The following is a 20,748-nucleotide window of genomic DNA, read 5'->3' as shown; positions in this document are numbered from 1 at the left end:
GATGTCTTCAACGAAACCATTGGAGAAGCCGTTGTTGACTAGGACCTGCCTTACCCTACAGAGTTCTTCATCGACTTGCTTCCATTCTGAGCTGTGGCTGAGAGCACGGTCGACATAAGCGTTAACGACACTCCTAATGTACCTGTCTGGGCAGTCACTGTTGGCATTGAGGCACATTCCTATGTTTGTTTCCTTAGTGTAGACTGCAGTGTGGAAACCTCCGCTCCTTTCCATGACTGTTACATCTAGAAAGGGCAGCTTCCCATCCTTCTCCATCTCGTAAGTGAAACGCAACACAGAATTCCGCTCAAATGCCTCCTTCAGCTCCTGCAGATGTCTGACATCAGGTACCTGTGTAAAAATGCCGTCAACATACCTGCAGTATATGGCCGGTTTCAAGTTCATGTCGACTAAGACCTTTTGTTCGATGGTACCCATGTAGAAGTTCGCAAACAGGACACCTAGGGGAGAACCCATGGCGACCCCATCTACTTGCTTATACATGTGCCCATCCGGGCTCAAGAAGGGTGCCTCGTCATAGTGGATTTGTAATAGAGTTTTATGTGAGGGAAGTTATGCCATTAGACATGTCAAAGGTCCAGGGTGACTACAACCTAGAATACATTTACGGTAATAATGTCAAGACACACAAGCCTGGGTAGCCCTCCACGACCCATCATCAACCAGATCCCCACACCCACATATAATCTAGCTAAACTACCTAACACTATACTGACTCCGTATGAATAGCTTGAGCTACCTCATTCCTTTGTGTGTATTTGACCTCAATAAACTTATTTCAGTTTCAACTCCATATGTACCAAATATGTACAGCTTGAAATCAGTCGACGACCACTTAGATATAGTGCTTCTCCAAAGTTAGACATTCTAGAGTCTGCCCTCCGTAATTATCTGGAGATTTGCACCAATATGACCCCATTCACAACCTTCTGGCAAGACATGTACACGGAGATAGACGGATTTCAGTCATGGGTAGTAGCCAGGGGCCAGATTCACGAAAGCACTTACGAACGTATACATCTTTCCTCAATCTTTGACGGCTTTGGTTACATTTATTAAACATTTTACAAGCATGAAAACTTCCCAATCAACTGTTGTTATTGTTATAAACAGCCTCCTGGTGCTTCGGAGCTCATTAACTGTTTAATAATTGGAAACAAAGCCGGCAAAGATTGAGAAAAGATGTACAGGTTCGTAAGGGCTTGCTTGCATAAGTGCTTTCGTGAATCTGGCTCCAGGGGTTTTAGATTTTTAATACAATAAAAATTAATTATTTTATATTCTTACAAAGCCACTAACACCCAGAGCATTTCTTATAATGTTTCCATTATTTCTGAGTGGGCCCAGAAATTTATTCCCCTAAATAAATAAACAATATCATCATTATGATTGACTATGTAACGAGTAGATTATCCCAATAATATACTCGCTCCAAATGCATTGTTAATATTCCTGTCAACCTTTGGAGATGAATGAGGTGAGGCGTTGCCCGGGCAACACGGTGAGGTGTTGCCCGAGCATATAATATATGCCCGAGCATATTGGTCGTTGCCCGACCAATGCCAGTACTTAAAATAACTCTTTCAGTGCCTGAGCCTAACCTAACTTAATCTAACTTTGTCTAAGATGCTGTCTCTGCCTTACCATTTACCTAATGTTCTCTCATTCATATAATTTCCTAAATAATCCATCAAGTCTCCATGCACTTATGCAAGCATCTACCTCAGTTTCATTGTAAAATTTTACTCTTAAATCTAATCTTACCCTATTCCATCTAAATTGTAAATTTAATTGTATTTGATCTATGTCATTTATTGAAATCAATTATTGATCTCATTTTGTTCTTGTAATTAAGTTCATTCTAATTATAGGTTAAAACTAAGCTAATTAAAATTTATTATCTTTAAGATTATTTTACTTTACAATTATCATTTATCAAATTTTTTTTATATATTCATCTTGACAGTCTCTACTGATTTTTTTGTTCTCTCCACCAAACTTGTGTATCCTCCATGGCTATCTAGTGACCTTTATTCTACCTCTAATTGTTTCAATTCTTTTGTTTACTTGCATTTATTGTTGTGTTTTGCCATAATTATTCTCTAATTTTAGCAGACTCAATACTTTGTAAGCTTTTATTGTATTGTTATATTATTATATTGTTGTGTTTTGCTATAATAACTTTCTATTTTACAGCAGATTTAGTTTTCATCTGTTCCTGAAATTGCTTATCATATTGTATCGTGACATTATCTTATCTATATGCTTACTGATATTGATCCAGATCGAAATCTTCTGTCCCATATCCACACAAATCAGCACATTGATCATCATTATTGCAGGTATTACACAGCAAATCCTGCAAAAAACAAACTCCTAAATAGCACCTGCTTATCAGTTTACAACCAAAATGTTAGGTCACTTGGTAAACATTTTGATGATATAAATGCACTTCTTACAGCACTAGGTACTAAATTATCTTTCATCATTCTAACAGAAACTTGGCTAAGTAATGACTATACCCAACTCTACAATTTAGCTGGTTATAAAGCCATTCATAACTGCAAGCCTAATAAAAAAGGTGGTGGTACAGCAATATATTACAAAGATACCTTCACTTGCAATAGTGTCATTAGTGATAGAGACGACTATTGTGAATATACCTTTGCCAAGTTCTCCAGTAAATCCCTTAAATCCTCCCTGATAATCGGTGCCATCTATAGATTTCCTAATACCAACATAGCTTTATTCTCTGACAATGTAAGGAATCTTATCATAAATAACAATCTCAACAAAAATCACATCATTCTGGGAGGTGATTTCAATATTGACCTGGGTCTTCAAAACAACCCTCAAGTTGACTATTTCCGTAACAGCATGCACTCCTGTATGCTAATCCCCACAATCACCAAGCCCACCCGAGTCACTCAAACATCTGCCACTACCCTGGATCACCTATGGACTAATATAACAGCTCCCCTTACATCTGGGGTAATTTATGACAGAACAACTGACCACTATCCTACTTTCCTCATAGCAAACATTGACACATCACCACCAGAAACCAAAAAACTTTCATTCAGGCTACATAGTGAATCAGCTTTAGGCAATCTCTCTAATGCACTCCACAATATTAACTGGGAATCTGAATTTAATAATTCACAGGATATAAACTCATCAACTAACCTCTTTCTCTCCAAAACTCCAAGCCTCTACAACACTCACTGTCCCCTCCTTACCAAACAAGTAACTGATAAAAGAAAAAATAACCCGTGGCTCACAAGTGGCATAATTAAATCAATCAACAAAAAACATGAATACGAAAAGAAATTTAGGAGTGGCCTAGTTTCAATGGAAGTAGTTAAAAGGTACTCGTCAGTGCTTACCAGTATCATAAGAAAAGCAAAACTTTCATATTATGAGACTAAATTCAAAGAAGCAAAAGGCAACATGAAAAGCACATGGAATACCATCTCTAACATCCTGGGAACAAAACAACACTCCCACAACCAGATAACACCCTCTAAGGATGGCCTTACACTGTCATCTGACTTAGAAATGGCGAATGAATTTAATAGCTTCTTTTCATCGATTGGTGCTAACCTTGCAAGTAAAATACCAAAGACTCAGACACATATCAACACATATCTCTCGGGCAGCTATCCAAACTCTCTTCTCCTCTCACCAGAAAGCCCGTCAGATGTTGTGTCCATCATACACTCACTAAAAACCAAAGCTGGGAACATCAGAGAAATCCCATCCATTGTATACAAGAGCGCCTCCCACGCCCTTGCGCCACCTATAGCTCTGCTGTTCAACAAATCCCTTGAGTGTCATACCTTCCCTGATATCCTTAAAAAAGCAAGAGTAACGCCAGTTCATAAAGGAGGTAATTCTTCAAACATAAACAACTATAGACCAATATCGAACCTACCCATACTATCAAAAATATTTGAAAAAATTATCTACAAACAGCTCTACTCCTATCTCGTAAAATTCGACATTCTTAGCCCCTGTCAGTTTGGATTCCGCTCTCAAAAGAGTACCGACGATGCAATTATTAGTCTCCTTGATATAATTTACTCAGCTCTTGGCAAAAATTAGTTTCCAATTGGACTCTTCATTGACCTGAGAAAGGCCTTTGATACTGTTAATCACGATTACCTCTTAAGTAAACTCCATCATTATGGAATCCGAGGCCATGCACTGGACTATATCCAATCCTATCTTAGTGATAGACACCAATGTGTAGCCATCAATAATATAATCTCTCCCATTCTACCAATAACTGTTGGAGTGCCACAGGGGAGCATCTTGGGACCTCTTCTTTTTCTTATATACATTAATGATCTGCCTAATGTCTCTAACATTCTGAAACCTATTTTGTTTGCTGATGATACTACCCTCATCTACTCCAACCCCAACCCACATACACTAAATGGTGTTGTTAATAATGAACTAAAAAGAGTCCACTTATGGATGTCAACCAACAAACTAACACTTAATATAGAAAAGACCTACTACATCCTATTTGGAAGCAAATCTACAAATGCAATTCAGCTTCAGATTGACAATGTAAACATTAGCAATAAAAATGATGGAAAGTTTCTTGGCATATTCCTAGACAAGAGACTCAACTTCAGTACCCACATACAACACATAACTAAGAAAGTCTCTAAAACAGTTGGTATACTCTCCAAAATCAGATATTATGTTCCTAACTCTGCTCTCATCTCTCTATATTATGCACTAATCTATCCCTATCTCAACTATGGTATCTGTGCATGGGGTTCAACCACTGCAAACCACCTCAAGTCCATCATCACCCAGCAAAAATCTGCTATCAGAATAATATCAAATTCTGCTTTCAGACAACACACAGCCCCCTTGTTTAACTCCCTAAACATGCTAAACATAATCTCACTCCACAAATTCTCTTGTGTCAACTACATTTACAAAACCCTATTCTTAAATGCAAATCCTTGTCTGAAACTCTTCTTGGACAGATGTAATAGGACCCATTATCACCACACCAGAAATAAATATCTCTTTGATATCCCCAGAGTTAAACTTAATCTGTGTAAACACTCTATGCAAATAAAGGGACCCAGTTTATGGAACTCACTCCCTACTGAATTGAAAAGCTGTCCAACTTTTACATCATTCAAAATCAATACTAAAAAGTACCTAATTTCATCTTCATAGTTTTTCACTTTTTGCCTTAAAATTGCACTGTATCAATTGCTACCAAATCTCCCAACCTTTATGTTCCCAATTTGAACATCTTTACCATTGTGATCATTGCTGTTTTCTTATATGTGCTGTCAATCTGTTGTATGGTGTTTATAAATCTTGTTTATCTGTATCTTTTGCTACCCAGTCTCCCAATCTTTATGTACCCAATCTGAACATGTTTACCATTGTGATCATTGCTGTCTTATATGTGCTGTCAATCTTCTGTATGGTGTCTATTAACCTTGTTTAAATTACTAATCAAGCTATCAATGTAATTAATCAGAGCTTTAATATAACAATGTGCTTTAATATACCTACTTATCTCTCTCATCTCATTTTTCTCTTGTAATGTATCTTTTTCATTTATCAATTCTGATTGAAATTACCTACTTAAAATTATCTGCTAGATTAAGGACCTGCCCGAAACGCTGTGCGTACTAGTGGCTTTACAAGAATGTAAATACTGTACTATCTAATGTATTCTCACAAACCCAATGTACCTTCTTGTATATATATAAATAAATAAATAAATAAATAAATAAATAAATAAATAAATAAATAAATAAGCAGCAGAATAGCAAACATTAACTAGTCTACTTTCAAGTGTGGTCTAGAGCAGACACTTGCGAGATACTGTACCGACAGTTAGTGCGCTCAACTCACACCAAAGTATCACCTGTGTACTTCTGTATATTCGACCAAATATATATATATAGTATCTTAGTGTCTGTGTTTATTGTCACCATACTTTACATAACAATAGAACCGTTACATTGGTGAACCAGTGAGTGAAAAGAACACCTAGTCACAAACTAGATCTTCGTCATGGATTTATCTACCAGGTTTCCAGCATACAACGCAGATGAGCCAGAATTTTGGTTCATGCGAACCGTTACAACTAAATCTAGTCCTCGAAGGAGAGCTCGGTTGTGAACGCCAGCTAGCGTATAAATAGAAGAGCGCCCAAAATTAACACATAAGACATATGGAGAGAGACTTCTGACTTTGTTTTTATTAATTAATATTACATGTTAGGCGTTTATCTTTCTATTTCAGTATTTAATGCATATTATATATAAGTATAACTATAGCACAGTAAATGTAATAGGAATCTACCCAAAAACCGGCCACAGGCTAGTGTTTTGTGCGTTCGAACATGTTTGTGGGCCTTCAGATGTGAAGTGTTGACATTAGCTGGCGTCGTTCTTATGAAGCCTGGATTATGTCCGTCACATCACTCAACTTCATTAAATAACTATATACCTGTTAGTAGAAGATTTTAACTGTTATTAACACTATATTGTGGCTTTAAAACATTGAGCAATATGTATACGAAACGTATTTAGCTTTGTGTCCGAAATGGTAAATTATATGTATATATGTGCGATCCGTCATATGTTTCAAGTGTCTATAGTATCCTTTTCAAACTCAGATGGCTGCGAGGTCTCGCAGCGTGCGGACGTGGGTTCTTCACCGCTGTTTTTAATTTGGTAACTGCCTATTAATCTCTCCAGGTTTGGCTTAATATATTAGGCATGTTACTAATAATCACTTATTAATACTGCGATATTATTGTCGGAAAATCCGACACCATTTAATAATAATATCATACAGACAGATAAGAGCTGTGTTGTATAAACAAGTTACCCATAGAAAACGTAACTTGTAGTGGAATTACCGTCTAAAGAAAACGGGATATCATCACCACATACTATTATAATTCACCACCTATTATGGTGGGAATTATTCTTAAATACATTAGTCTTTGGACTTTACCATCATAAAAACATCTCATATAAATTAACTTAATTATCAATATTAAAGTAGAGTAAATGTGACCCTTCTATCACTTTCTGACATTTGGACAATGTAAGCCAGGCGTCAGTGAGGAAGGAGGGCAGCCATTGTTGTGTCACATCCGAGACGCGTGGAGCAAATTCGGCTCCTATCATATCTGGACAATGTCGGCCAGGCGTCAATAGTATGGAGTGTTAGACGCAGCCATTGTTGAGACTAGACCAGAGGCTCACACGGGAGCAAATTCGGCTCCTGTTAATTTACTTGGACGTAGTGTTATGGAAACCAGAAGTGTACCATTATCAACACGCTGTCTACAAATCAAGTTAAGTGTTCTTTCCGAAACCCATTATCTTTCATTTATGACCATTAATGTCATTATATAGGGTGGCCCGGTTAGAGCACGACATAGCCTCAAACTAAAGGTAATTAAGGCAGGTCTTTATTGTTCCATGTATAGTGTTTTCTCTGATATAGCTTGTCATATATAGGATTCTGGCTTCACAGCTAGCGCACTTTTGACAGGTCAAGACGAGGAAGCAAGATTTTGTGCACCAGTTACTGGATGATGGAAGCTACCTCAAAGAGGATAATTTGGTGTCTACACCCTAGTTATACCTGGTGGACTAACCTGCTGTACTATAAGATAAGGAACCTTTTCAATGTATGTAGTCTAATTCTGTAGTTTGATTGGCTGCATATATATAAACTAATAAACCCCCCCTAATGTGTAGAGGATCGATTTGTGAGATTAAGAGATTATTGCAGAAATACAGTCCACTTATCAATATACAAATTGCTATCGAAGTATATAAATTAACGTAAATATAAATTCTATATAAATTCATATAAATTAAATAAATATAAATCTCACAGGTCGGTTCCCACATTATTTGGTCATCTTCGAACCGGATGACGGATTATTTGATCCTTTGAACCCACATTTGGTCATCTTAGTACCGGATGAACCAGTTAACCAGTGGATTCATTAAATATACTAGTGCAGTGTTATTTAAACAAAGCCAGCAGTCAATGACGGTGGCGTTGACTCGTGCGAGTTCACGAGCCCCGCTCAGTTCAGATCAGCTTCATCAGCGGTTTCATGTACACCCACAGATTTGGTGGCGTGTTATTCTGTGAAAATGACAGCGCTAATATAAAAGCCAGCCAAATTAGTGACTGTGTCGCGAGATTGTTCAAGGATTTCGTGGTGTTACATTTCGCGAGAGATTATCTACGAATTTTGTGGACTTTATTTCGCGAGGTCACTAATAATATTTAATACTTCTAGATAATATTAGAAGTTTCATAGAGGCTAATTAAGAGGCTATTGTCAATAATTGTGTATATTATTTCTCCAAAATAGAGAATTATTTAATATATATTGCACTAGTGATCTCAATATAATATTTACTAATTGCCAACCCACAACAGGGTAGGATATTAAAATTGACTAGTTGAACTATTATCGTTCATCCTAGTCCCATTATTACCATAGTCAGTTGTACTATATTCAATAACCTAACACCATTAATGAATGGTGCAGACCCTATTTTGGGTGTAATTTTTATCAACTCGAATTGAGTTGTGTATATATAATAATTTACTTATGATCATTACACCTTTGAGTGATTAATTAGTGTCTCTACCATCCTAGGGTGATATAGAAGAGCTAACCTAATGGTACTTCCAGTGACACTGGTTTATCACTCAAATCATTAGTGTGTATGATTGTATATATATAATGTGTATTAATTTTAAGTGCTAACCTCTAGTAGAGGTAGGATTATTGCCTAGTGAGTGCAGAATTTACCCTAGGCTACCATCAGTGCTTGTTCAGTATTATGAGCAGCCCAAGTACAAGCCCCACAAGGCTTCACCAACTAGCCAGTATGGATAATGCAGGGAGAATGAAAAGAACCCTTGCAGGTCTTAAAGGCCACTTAACAAGACAGATCAAGAAATATGAAGATTTGTCACAACAATCTCAAGTTGATTATGCTGACCTGGAAAGCTATTATCAAGCAGCTGCAGGTAAATTTGAGCAAATCAAATGCCAAATGGCTGTCCTTGTGGGGACAGACTATTGCCACCGATTCATCGGTAGCCCTACTAAATATCAGGGTATAACCATGTTAAACTCTGCAGGAGGTAAATTACTCTCAGGCCCAGTATCAAACCTGAGGAGACCTATGGCTGCAGATAAACAATACCAATAGAAATCTAAATTTGTCAGCTGATTATATTTCTCCAGTAGCATTATACTAAGGAGATTACAGCTGACTATAGTAACAGAGGTTGATGTTAGTATCATCATTTGAAGCTGGAGATGAGTTCATGAGGCCTCAGTGGCAAATCAGTGAACAGTAGCCTAAAACAGCTACAAGTCACTGCGACCAATGTCACTGAACCCACTGCAGTCTCAGAACCATACTTTACTTTAATGATGAGCTATTCAATCTTCTGAATCAATTAACTAAATTAAACCCCAATAAATCTGATGACTGATTTGATACATTTATTATTTAATCAAGATGTATTCCATGGGCCTCAGTGTTTATATATCAGTGACCAGTTACCTGAACAAACTTCAAGTTATATCTAATGTCACTGATCTCACTGCAGTCCCTGAATCATACTTGACTGTAGTACTTGATCACATTCAGTCTTCTGGGTTAAATAATATGTAATAAGGCTTGAATATTAGCCTTTCAAGAGTTGACAGGGAAATGAAATCGCATTAGACTTCTAACCCCTGCAACTCTAGTACGGGACATCCGTCCTGTACGAACAGACGCACAAATGTGTGATTACTAACTACTAACATCAAATTAATCTAATAATTTGAAGGAGGAGTATCGGTGTTCGTCTGTTCTAATTAGGACTTCGACCCATGAGCAGCCCTTGGGGAATTATGTCGGAAAATCCGACACCATTTAATAATAATATCATACAGACAGATAAGAGCTGTGTTGTATAAACAAGTTACCCATAGAAAACGTAACTTGTAGTGGAATTACCGTCTAAAGAAAACGGGATATCATCACCACATACTATTATAATTCACCACCTATTATGGTGGGAATTATTCTTAAATACATTAGTCTTTGGACTTTACCATCATAAAAACATCTCATATAAATTAACTTAATTATCAATATTAAAGTAGAGTAAATGTGACCCTTCTATCACTTTCTGACATTTGGACAATGTAAGCCAGGCGTCAGTGAGGAAGGAGGGCAGCCATTGTTGTGTCACATCCGAGACGCGTGGAGCAAATTCGGCTCCTATCATATCTGGACAATGTCGGCCAGGCGTCAATAGTATGGAGTGTTAGACGCAGCCATTGTTGAGACTAGACCAGAGGCTCACACGGGAGCAAATTCGGCTCCTGTTAATTTACTTGGACGTAGTGTTATGGAAACCAGAAGTGTACCATTATCAACACGCTGTCTACAAATCAAGTTAAGTGTTCTTTCCGAAACCCATTATCTTTCATTTATGACCATTAATGTCATTATATAGGGTGTCCCGGTTAGAGCACGACATAGCCTCAAACTAAAGGTAATTAAGGCAGGTCTTTATTGTTCCATGTATAGTGTTTTCTCTGATATAGCTTGTCATATATAGGATTCTGGCTTCACAGCTAGCGCACTTTTGACAGGTCAAGACGAGGAAGCAAGATTTTGTGCACCAGTTACTGGATGATGGAAGCTACCTCAAAGAGGATAATTTGGTGTCTACACCCTAGTTATACCTGGTGGACTAACCTGCTGTACTATAAGATAAGGAACCTTTTCAATGCATGTAGTCTAATTCTGTAGTTTGATTGGCTGCATATATATAAACTAATAAACCCCCCTAATGTGTAGAGGATCGATTTGTGAGATTAAGAGATTATTGCAGAAATACAGTCCACTTATCATTATACAAATTGCTATCGAAGTATATAAATTAACGTAAATATAAATTCTATATAAATTCATATAAATTAAATAAAATAAATCTCACAGGTCGGTTCCCACATTATTTGGTCATCTTCGAACCGGGTGACGGATTATTTGATCCTTTGAACCCACATTTGGTAATCTTAGTACCGGATGAACCAGTTAACCAGTGGATTCATTAAATATACTAGTGCAGTGTTATTTAAACAAAGCCAGCAGTCAATGACGGCGGCGTTGACTCATGCGAGTTCACGAGCCCCGCTCAGTTCAGATCAGCTTCATCAGCGGTTTCATGTACACCCACAGATTTGGTGGCGTGTTATTCTGTGAAATGACAGCGCTAATATAAAAGCCAGCCAAATTAGTGACTGTGTCGCGAGATTGTTCAAGGATTTCGTGGTGTTACATTTCGCGAGAGATTATCTACGAATTTTGTGGACTTTATTTCGCGAGGTCACTAATAATATTTAATACTTCTAGATAATATTAGAAGTTTCATAGAGGCTAATTAAGAGGCTATTGTCAATAATTGTGTATATTATTTCTCCAAAATAGAGAATTATTTAATATATATTGCACTAGTGATCTCAATATAATATTTACTAATTGCCAACCCACAACAGGGTAGGATATTAAAATTGACTAGTTGAACTATTATCGTTCATCCTAGTCCCATTATTACCATAGTCAGTTGTACTATATTCAATAACCTAACACCATTAATGAATGGTGCAGACCCTATTTTGGGTGTAATTTTTATCAACTCGAATTGAGTTGTGTATATATAATAATTTACTTATGATCATTACACCTTTGAGTGATTAATTAGTGTCTCTACCATCCTAGGGTGATATAGAAGAGCTAACCTAATGGTACTTCCAGTGACACTGGTTTATCACTCAAATCATTAGTGTGTATGATTGTATATATATAATGTGTATTAATTTTAAGTGCTAACCTCTAGTAGAGGTAGGATTATTGCCTAGTGAGTGCAGAATTTACCCTAGGCTACCATCAGTGCTTGTTCAGTATTATGAGCAGCCCAAGTACAAGCCCCACAAGGCTTCACCAACTAGCCAGTATGGATAATGCAGGGAGAATGAAAAGAACCCTTGCAGGTCTTAAAGGCCACTTAACAAGACAGATCAAGAAATGTGAAGATTTGTCACAACAATCTCAAGTTGATTATGCTGACCTGGAAAGCTATTATCAAGCAGCTGCAGGTAAATTTGAGCAAATCAAATGCCAAATGGCTGTCCTTGTGGGGACAGACTATTGCCATCGATTCATCGGTAGCCCTACTAAATATCAGGGTATAACCATGTTAAACTCTGCAGGAGGTAAATTACTCTCAGGCCCAGTATCAAGCCTGAGGAGACCTATGGCTGCAGATAAACAATACCAATAGAAATCTAAATTTGTCAGCTGATTATATTTCTCCAGTAGCATTATACTAAGGAGATTACAGCTGACTATAGTAACAGAGGTTGATGTTAGTATCATCATTTGAAGCTGGAGATGAGTTCATGAGGCCTCAGTGGCAAATCAGTGAACAGTAGCCTAAAACAGCTACAAGTCACTGCGACCAATGTCACTGAACCCACTGCAGTCTCAGAACCATACTTTACTTTAATGATGAGCTATTCAATCTTCTGAATCAATTAACTAAATTAAACCCCAATAAATCTGATGACTGATTTGATACATTTATTATTTAATCAAGATGTATTCCATGGGCCTCAGTGTTTATATATCAGTGACCAGTTACCTGAACAAACTTCAAGTTATATCTAATGTCACTGATCTCACTGCAGTCCCTGAATCATACTTGACTGTAGTAGTTGATCACATTCAGTCTTCTGGGTTAAATAATATGTAATAAGGCTTGAATATTAGCCTTTCAAGAGTTGACAGGGAAATGAAATCGCATTAGACTTCTAACCCCTGCAACTCTAGTACGGGACATCCGTCCTGTACGAACAGACGCACAAATGTGTGATTACTAACTACTAACATCAAATTAATCTAATAATTTGAAGGAGGAGTATCGGTGTTCGTCTGTTCTAATTAGGACTTCAACCCGTGAGCAGCCCCTGGGGAATTATGTCGGAAAATCCGACACCATTTAATAATAATATCATACAGACAGATAAGAGCTGTGTTGTATAAACAAGTTACCCATAGAAAACGTAACTTGTAGTGGAATTACCGTCTAAAGAAAACGGGATATCATCACCACATACTATTATAATTCACCACCTATTATGGTGGGAATTATTCTTAAATACATTAGTCTTTGGACTTTACCATCATAAAAACATCTCATATAAATTAACTTAATTATCAATATTAAAGTAGAGTAAATGTGACCCTTCTATCACTTTCTGACATTTGGACAATGTAAGCCAGGCGTCAGTGAGGAAGGAGGGCAGCCATTGTTGTGTCACATCCGAGACGCGTGGAGCAAATTCGGCTCCTATCATATCTGGACAATGTCGGCCAGGCGTCAATAGTATGGAGTGTTAGACGCAGCCATTGTTGAGACTAGACCAGAGGCTCACACGGGAGCAAATTCGGCTCCTGTTAATTTACTTGGACGTAGTGTTATGGAAACCAGAAGTGTACCATTATCAACACGCTGTCTACAAATCAAGTTAAGTGTTCTTTCCGAAACCCATTATCTTTCATTTATGACCATTAATGTCATTATATAGGGTGTCCCGGTTAGAGCACGACATAGCCTCAAACTAAAGGTAATTAAGCCAGGTCTTTATTGTTCCATGTATAGTGTTTTCTCTGATATAGCTTGTCATATATAGGATTCTGGCTTCACAGCTAGCGCACTTTTGACAGGTCAAGACGAGGAAGCAAGATTTTGTGCACCAGTTACTGGATGATGGAAGCTACCTCAAAGAGGATAATTTGGTGTCTACACCCTAGTTATACCTGGTGGACTAACCTGCTGTACTATAAGATAAGGAACCTTTTCAATGTATGTAGTCTAATTCTGTAGTTTGATTGGCTGCATATATATAAACTAATAAACCCCCCCTAATGTGTAGAGGATCGATTTGTGAGATTAAGAGATTATTGCAGAAATACAGTCCACTTATCATTATACAAATTGCTATCGAAGTATATAAATTAACGTAAATATAAATTCTATATAAATTCATATAAATTAAATAAATATAAATCTCACAGGTCGGTTCCCACAATTATTGTGGTGTGATTTTGACTATTATATTATTTCTGAGTGATTGGCTAAGTGATAGTGATTGGCTCGTTAGGTAGTTCATAATTAATTTTAATTACAGCTTTACATTTATCAATTATGTCACTGGTGTATATTACTAGGTCATGGGGGAGCCTTGCTATCGTTTGTGTTATCTGGAACAGTAATTATAAGCAGCCATTGAACTCATAAATTTTGAACCCCGCAATTAGCAGTGCGAGACACTGCTAAAATAACTATTGCAGTGCCTTTGCTAGCATTTGTGCCTATTAAGTTTTCTTTCTATTCCTGCCTATTAATAAACCCTATTAAGCATTTAAGAGTATTAATTTACTGGCACGTTGTCAAATAGATCTGTTACGATCTTGTATAATTTATTCTGCACCTGTGAAGAAAAAATACTGGTCAAATGTGAGTGGGTGTTTCCGACACTCTAAATTGTTGTTGACGGAACAATTTTGACGTTATCCGTGCTAGGATAACGGCAGTTGACGTTATCCATGCTAGAATTAAGGTGGGGGGGGGGGGCTTAGCCACTTACTGGGTTAAGGATACATTTGGGTAGTAGGGACGAGTCTAAACGGTTCATTTTTTGGGGGGAGGGGGGGGGTGGCGTTTAGACTGTCGGTTTTCCAGTTAATTTTCAATGGGCCGTTTAGACTGTTGGCCCATTTTCCAGTTAATTTTAAATGGGCTGTTTACGCTGTCAGGTTTTCTAATAAATTTCCGATTTGGAGTAAGAATTCTTACGAGGAAAATAATTTCAGATATCGTAGAAGTTTGTTATAAAGTCGGGGAATGGGGGGGTGGGAAAGGTCCATGCCCATCTTACCGAGAATAAACTACGTTCATAAACGGATATTTTAGGTTACTTTTAAATTTTTACTTGAGTATTTCTATATAAGTAAATATGTAGCATTACCTGACTACATGAGGCGTAATTAATTACCTAGCCTAGACCTTTCTCCCCCCCCCCTGCCAGACGCCGCCGCCGTAATATTAGGTCAGCTACTCCCCCCTTACCCTTCTCTCTACCTGTATACGACCTTACCTCGCTCCTTCGTATTTTCTTAGTTCTTTATGCATTTTGTTAAGGAAAATTAGACATCTTGGCAGTATTTTGGACCCAAATATTGACAGTCTAGTAAAGAGACCTAAATTATTGTCCATATAAGATCGAAATGAAAGTCTAGTTTGAGACCTAAATTTGACAGTCAAGCTGTAAGACCGAAAATTAGTCAGTCCAGTAAAAGACCAAAATTGGTCAGACCAGTTGTAGACAGATTCATCAGAGTTCAGCTGTAAGATCGAAATTCAAGAGTACAGTTTGAGACCCAAAATTAATCAGTCCAATTGAAGATCCAACTTATAAGTGTAGTTTCGCTATTAACAACCCAATTTTATCCCAATTTGTCATATACCAAACTCTAGCTCATGTCCCCGCCTTAGCCCCTTCTCGTATTTTCGTTAATACCTGAACAATTTCCCAGATATGTCATATTTCAGACGTAGTAAATCAAATCAAAGCAGTTACCGAGTACCAGCTCCTGTCCCCCCCACCTTGGTTCCCTCTCGTATCTTCGTTAATACCTGAACAATCTTCCTGAAATTTAAACTCGCTGTATTTCAGACACGGTAAACAAGATCAAGTCAGTTGCTAAGCTCTAGCACCTGTTCCCTCACCTTAGATCATTTGTATGACTTAGCAACAGACCAATTTCCCTGAAATTTAAAATCTATTTGACATGGTAAAATCAAAGCAAATTAGTTTCAGCTCATGTTCTCCGCTTTTGTTCATCAAAATTCAGATGAAGACGGCCCCCAGTCTATCAAAAGTGAACATCCTGTACTTTAATACCCTTTTTAACTCGGCTATGTAAATAATCACTAACGAGCTAATATTTACACTGTAATAATCACACGGTCAGATCACACCTTACATTCAATAAACTTTGTTTACTCGGCTATGTAAATAGTCATTCACACATTAATGAATATCAAGCGGTCAAAGCGCACCTTGCCTTTTCCTACCCTTACCTTCCAAAAGCCTTACTCCACCACCCTTTATCCCCTAACCTTCCCCAACTCCCCACACCCTTTGCAGCATTACAGTTCCCCCTATAAATTCACCCATTTTTATTTGCAAAAAGTCAAATGAAATCTTCCAACTGTTCATAACTAACTACATCAATTGGCATTCGACTGAAAATAGTAAAGGTTAACTTCTTTCAACACTTAACTAAAATTACTCGTCAGTCAACTGAAGCGTTCAATACTGTCTTAACTAAAATTATACTTGCGTTGCTTCAGGACCTCAACTTGACACTCAATCATTTATTAGAAAAGATAGAGGCCCACGGGGGTGTTATATTAAGTTGGATTGGTATGAATAGAGAAAAGTCAGTGGGAAAATGTTATAAGTAGATTTCCTCAAGGCTCTGTCCTGGGACCTCTGTTATTCATAATATTTATAAATGATTTAGATTTAGGTTTGAGCAGCGATATTTTCAAATTTGCCGACGATTCGAAAATCGGAACGGTAAAATATATACGGAAGACTCGCTATCACCTCAAGACGATCTAAATATGATTTTTGAGGATTGTCAGATGCAATTTAACGCTGACAAATATAAAGTTTTGAGGATAGGTAATAATAGTTAAGATACGAGCTGGATGGTGTTGAGTTAACGAAGTCGGATTGTGGACGGGAGAGTTATTAGAAATTTAAGATGCATAGCATAACTACCAGGTAACACAATAGACGTAGGATCTATTGTTTGTTTCAAGCCGACAGGATAATCCTGGTCAACTATCACAACTATTGTGATTTGTGTGTATTAATAAAGTAAGGTCGAAGAGGTAGAACATCTGGGTGACAGTCCGGGTGCATGGGGGGAATTTTGTAAAACCCCTGTAACGTACGATTGTTACGTTGCTGGGTTGATTAGATACAGTGTTTAGTGAGTTTCATATTTATTTAGTAGTCCTGGATACAGCAGTGTCGTAGAGATGAAGCTTGGAGCAGAGCAGAGAGCTGAGTGAGGCCGGAGTCGTGGAGCTCTATGTGGGAGAGTGTGGAGGCTCGATTGGGAATTGCGAGTGTCTGAATTCGGGGAGCGAGAGCGTTATAGCTGAATGCGGTCGTAGTCTGCTGTTTGCTCTGTGTCGAAGCTGTAGCGTCTTGGGTCGATTAGAACTGCCCACGCCGATTACTACAATTGTACTGGAAATTGTACTGGTTTGCTATTCTCAGATCGCTGACTTGTATACGGTTACTACACCTCACAGTAAGATAGGAGAGTGGAAAAACCGTTACCTGTAAATAGGGATAGGATTATAGCTTGTGTAATTAGTTATGCCATTAAGATGAGATAATGGAGCTACACCCAGGTTTGTGTGTAGGAGAGGCTGCGGGATCCGTATGAAGGCAGTAGCGCTCCAGATTGCAATTCTTATACCTTGTCGTGGCGCATTCGACTAAGGCACGTCTGGAATCATCCCGAATTTGGGTTTGAACCCTCATCACGGCCTTTGGGGATTTGTTCATTTGATGTATACGCTATTGTGATTTGTGTAAACAGCAATGAGTTTTGGTGGATATAAATAGCAGCAGCCTCGTGTGGCTTAATAGGCTTTAGTATCCCCGATTCTTATACTTTTATGATTTGGGTAATATTGTTAAAGAAGAATAATACACAATTTATATTGTGGATGTTTATTAAAAACTTTCATACATTTTTCACGTTGAACGAGTGAGATTTGTTACATTTATATATAATACATGAAATAATAAATACAATATGCAGTACTTATAGCTCAAATACCATAAAACTGGTACAGCAATTTGCTTAGTTGGCACTCACTCTTATTAACACTACTGACGATAATATAGTCTGTGTGGTTGTCACTGTCACCACTGGTGTCGTCGTCACCACAGTAATCGTAGTGACCATAGTCATCATCACTGGCGTCCTTGTCATCACTATTGTCGTCATAGGTTCTACTGCTAACGTTGACGTCATTATGACCTCTGGAGGTGTTCCTCCAGGCAGCAATGTCAGCTTGGAGATCGGGCAGGCGACTGAAGGAGCCAGGGTCCAGAGGGCACCGAGTGAAGGGGTCGGAGGGGGACTCCAGCAGTAGGTGGACCAGCGTCGACTCGTCCACCACCATCTTGGACGACTGTAGCAACACTGGCGCCTCCATCACCACCTGCGTCAGGCTGTCCACGAACTGCTCCGGGCACTCTTCCGTAAACTCCTCCGGTGTTGGAAAGTTTTCGAAATGGAATCCTGTCACTGCCACCTTCTCGTTGAGGGAAGACAACAGCTCAGCGTACCTTATGCACAGAACCCGAGAAACAGTGCGGGTAACATGCGTTGTTGAAACTTCTTTGTAAAGGTCGTCCAGGCTAGGGAAGAGTCTTAAGAGGAGCGTATCATCTATAACGGCAAATGAGGGGCTCATTGCGACTATAGAAGACGTTATAGTAAACAGAGAAACTGCAGCCGTCTGAGCCAAACCCGGACAACTGTATGCCTCTGTGGTGGGCTTAGTTGTCACCAAGAGCTGAAATAAATATACAATGTTATCGAATGATTTTGCAGCGTGATAAATGCCCATAGATTTTGCAACATACATTTCTGGTATTGCTTCTGCCGTCTGCTTCAGCAGCTGCAACATGTGGTTGAGAAACGATGCTTCTGGTCCAATCTTCAGACTTTTCACCTGGTCTACGGCTGCAGCGGCAACAACATTCATGTGACCGTACATATTAAGGCTGTACAACACTTTGACGAAATGATAGCAAAAGCTCATCACTGGGTTACTAGACATAATATGTTCCGTCTTCAGATAAGCGCTCGTGGCCACCAACCCTGCAGCTGCCTGCCTACCGGAAGTGCTGTCTTTAAGATAAGCCATTGGCCACATGCCAATAAATCTTAACATTTCCAGGCGAAGGTAAGGGTTTGGACACAAGTTGGGATCAACGAATAACCTGAGAATCCAAGATCTGAAGATAGGAGAATGTTGGGCATTATCTAGTGTGAAGTCGAGCTTATAATGTTTAACAAGCTTGACAATGTCCCAGAGAACGTTCTCCCACTGACCAGTCATAATAACCGACTTTGTCCCCATAAACGAGGCAAATGTCTGTGCCCAAAACAGACCAAGGCGAGTCTTTGTTAAGTATAGCCTAGTTATATCAGTGTCTGTAAAATTATTTACATTCCTCATTGTTTCTAAAACTTGATCAACGCAAATTTTGGAAGGGTCGATCCTCGACGCGGCCGTGAGGAAAGATGTGCGAGTAGGAACGGAATCTTGGGTTAAGATCTTTTTCAAATGTTGATAATTTTTCTGTAGACAAAGTGCCTGCATTTTTGTGAGAGGCAACTTCGATGTTCCACAGAAGTCTTGGACTGAATAATTAATCAATGAGCCGGACATATATAGGGGGAGTGAGGTGGCGGAAGGAGTCGGTATCTGGGTTTAAATATGGCTGGATGGCCGAGTGACCACTAATTAGCTATTAATAACACAATTTTCAAGGAAACTGCAGAAGCCCCATAGGTGGCAGCTTTTATTTATATCCCTCCAAAGACATTCATATATATGTCAAACCTACGCTTGAAATAATAAAGGGATTTTACGTCTACTGCTGTTTTACCGCTAATTGGTTCCACAAATAGACAACCCTGTTACCGAACCAGTACTTACCTAAGTCTCTCCCAACTCAACTTATCTAATTTACACCTTTGTTTCGTGTTCTATAATGTGTTAATACTTGTAATACCCCCGTTAGTTTTCCCCCTTCGTTATGCCCAGTCTTCCTCTTGTACACATCAGGTCATCCATAATTCTTCGCCTTTCTAGAGAATGTAAACTAAGCTTTGCCAATATCTATTCATATTAAAGGTTTCTGATTTGTCATCCTACGCTGGACGCGTTCTAACGAATTTATATTCGTTCTAAAATATGGAATAAGAGATTTCTTAGGTGGAATAGATTGGACACACTTGGGCACTGGGGGAGAGGCGTTCTCGTGAACCCAGCGGTGGTTGACGTAACAAGGAACTGTGATGTGGATTCAAAATATAATTAGTTAAACATATTCAAAGCAAAGCTCAAGAACGTGGTATACCATACAAATTAAACAGATGAATAATAATGACCTGAAATGGATAACAATGTATGTGAAGAACCTTAGCTTGGTACAAAGGTTTAAGAATGGTGAACATAAGAACAAAGGTAACTGCAGAAGGCCTATTGGCCCATACGAGGCAGCTCCTATCTATAACCACCTAAAGTCACTCTACAACAAGAATTCGTCACACTGGTTAGAAATGTTCATAGGCATGGAAGGATAAAAGAAACGATGGCGTTCGTATAGCAGGGCAAGCAAAATAAACAAATCTTTGTTTTTTCTTTAGATATATAACGAACAATGATTAGGGAAAGGATAGAACATGAATAAAGGTAGCAGTAGGCCTATTGGCCCATATGATGCAC

Source organism: Procambarus clarkii, chromosome 14 (assembly GCF_040958095.1).
Source record: "Procambarus clarkii isolate CNS0578487 chromosome 14, FALCON_Pclarkii_2.0, whole genome shotgun sequence".
NCBI classification, from domain to species: domain Eukaryota; kingdom Metazoa; phylum Arthropoda; class Malacostraca; order Decapoda; family Cambaridae; genus Procambarus; species Procambarus clarkii.
The sequence above is the reverse complement of the archived record's forward strand: the minus strand, read 5'-3'. Positions refer to the sequence as shown.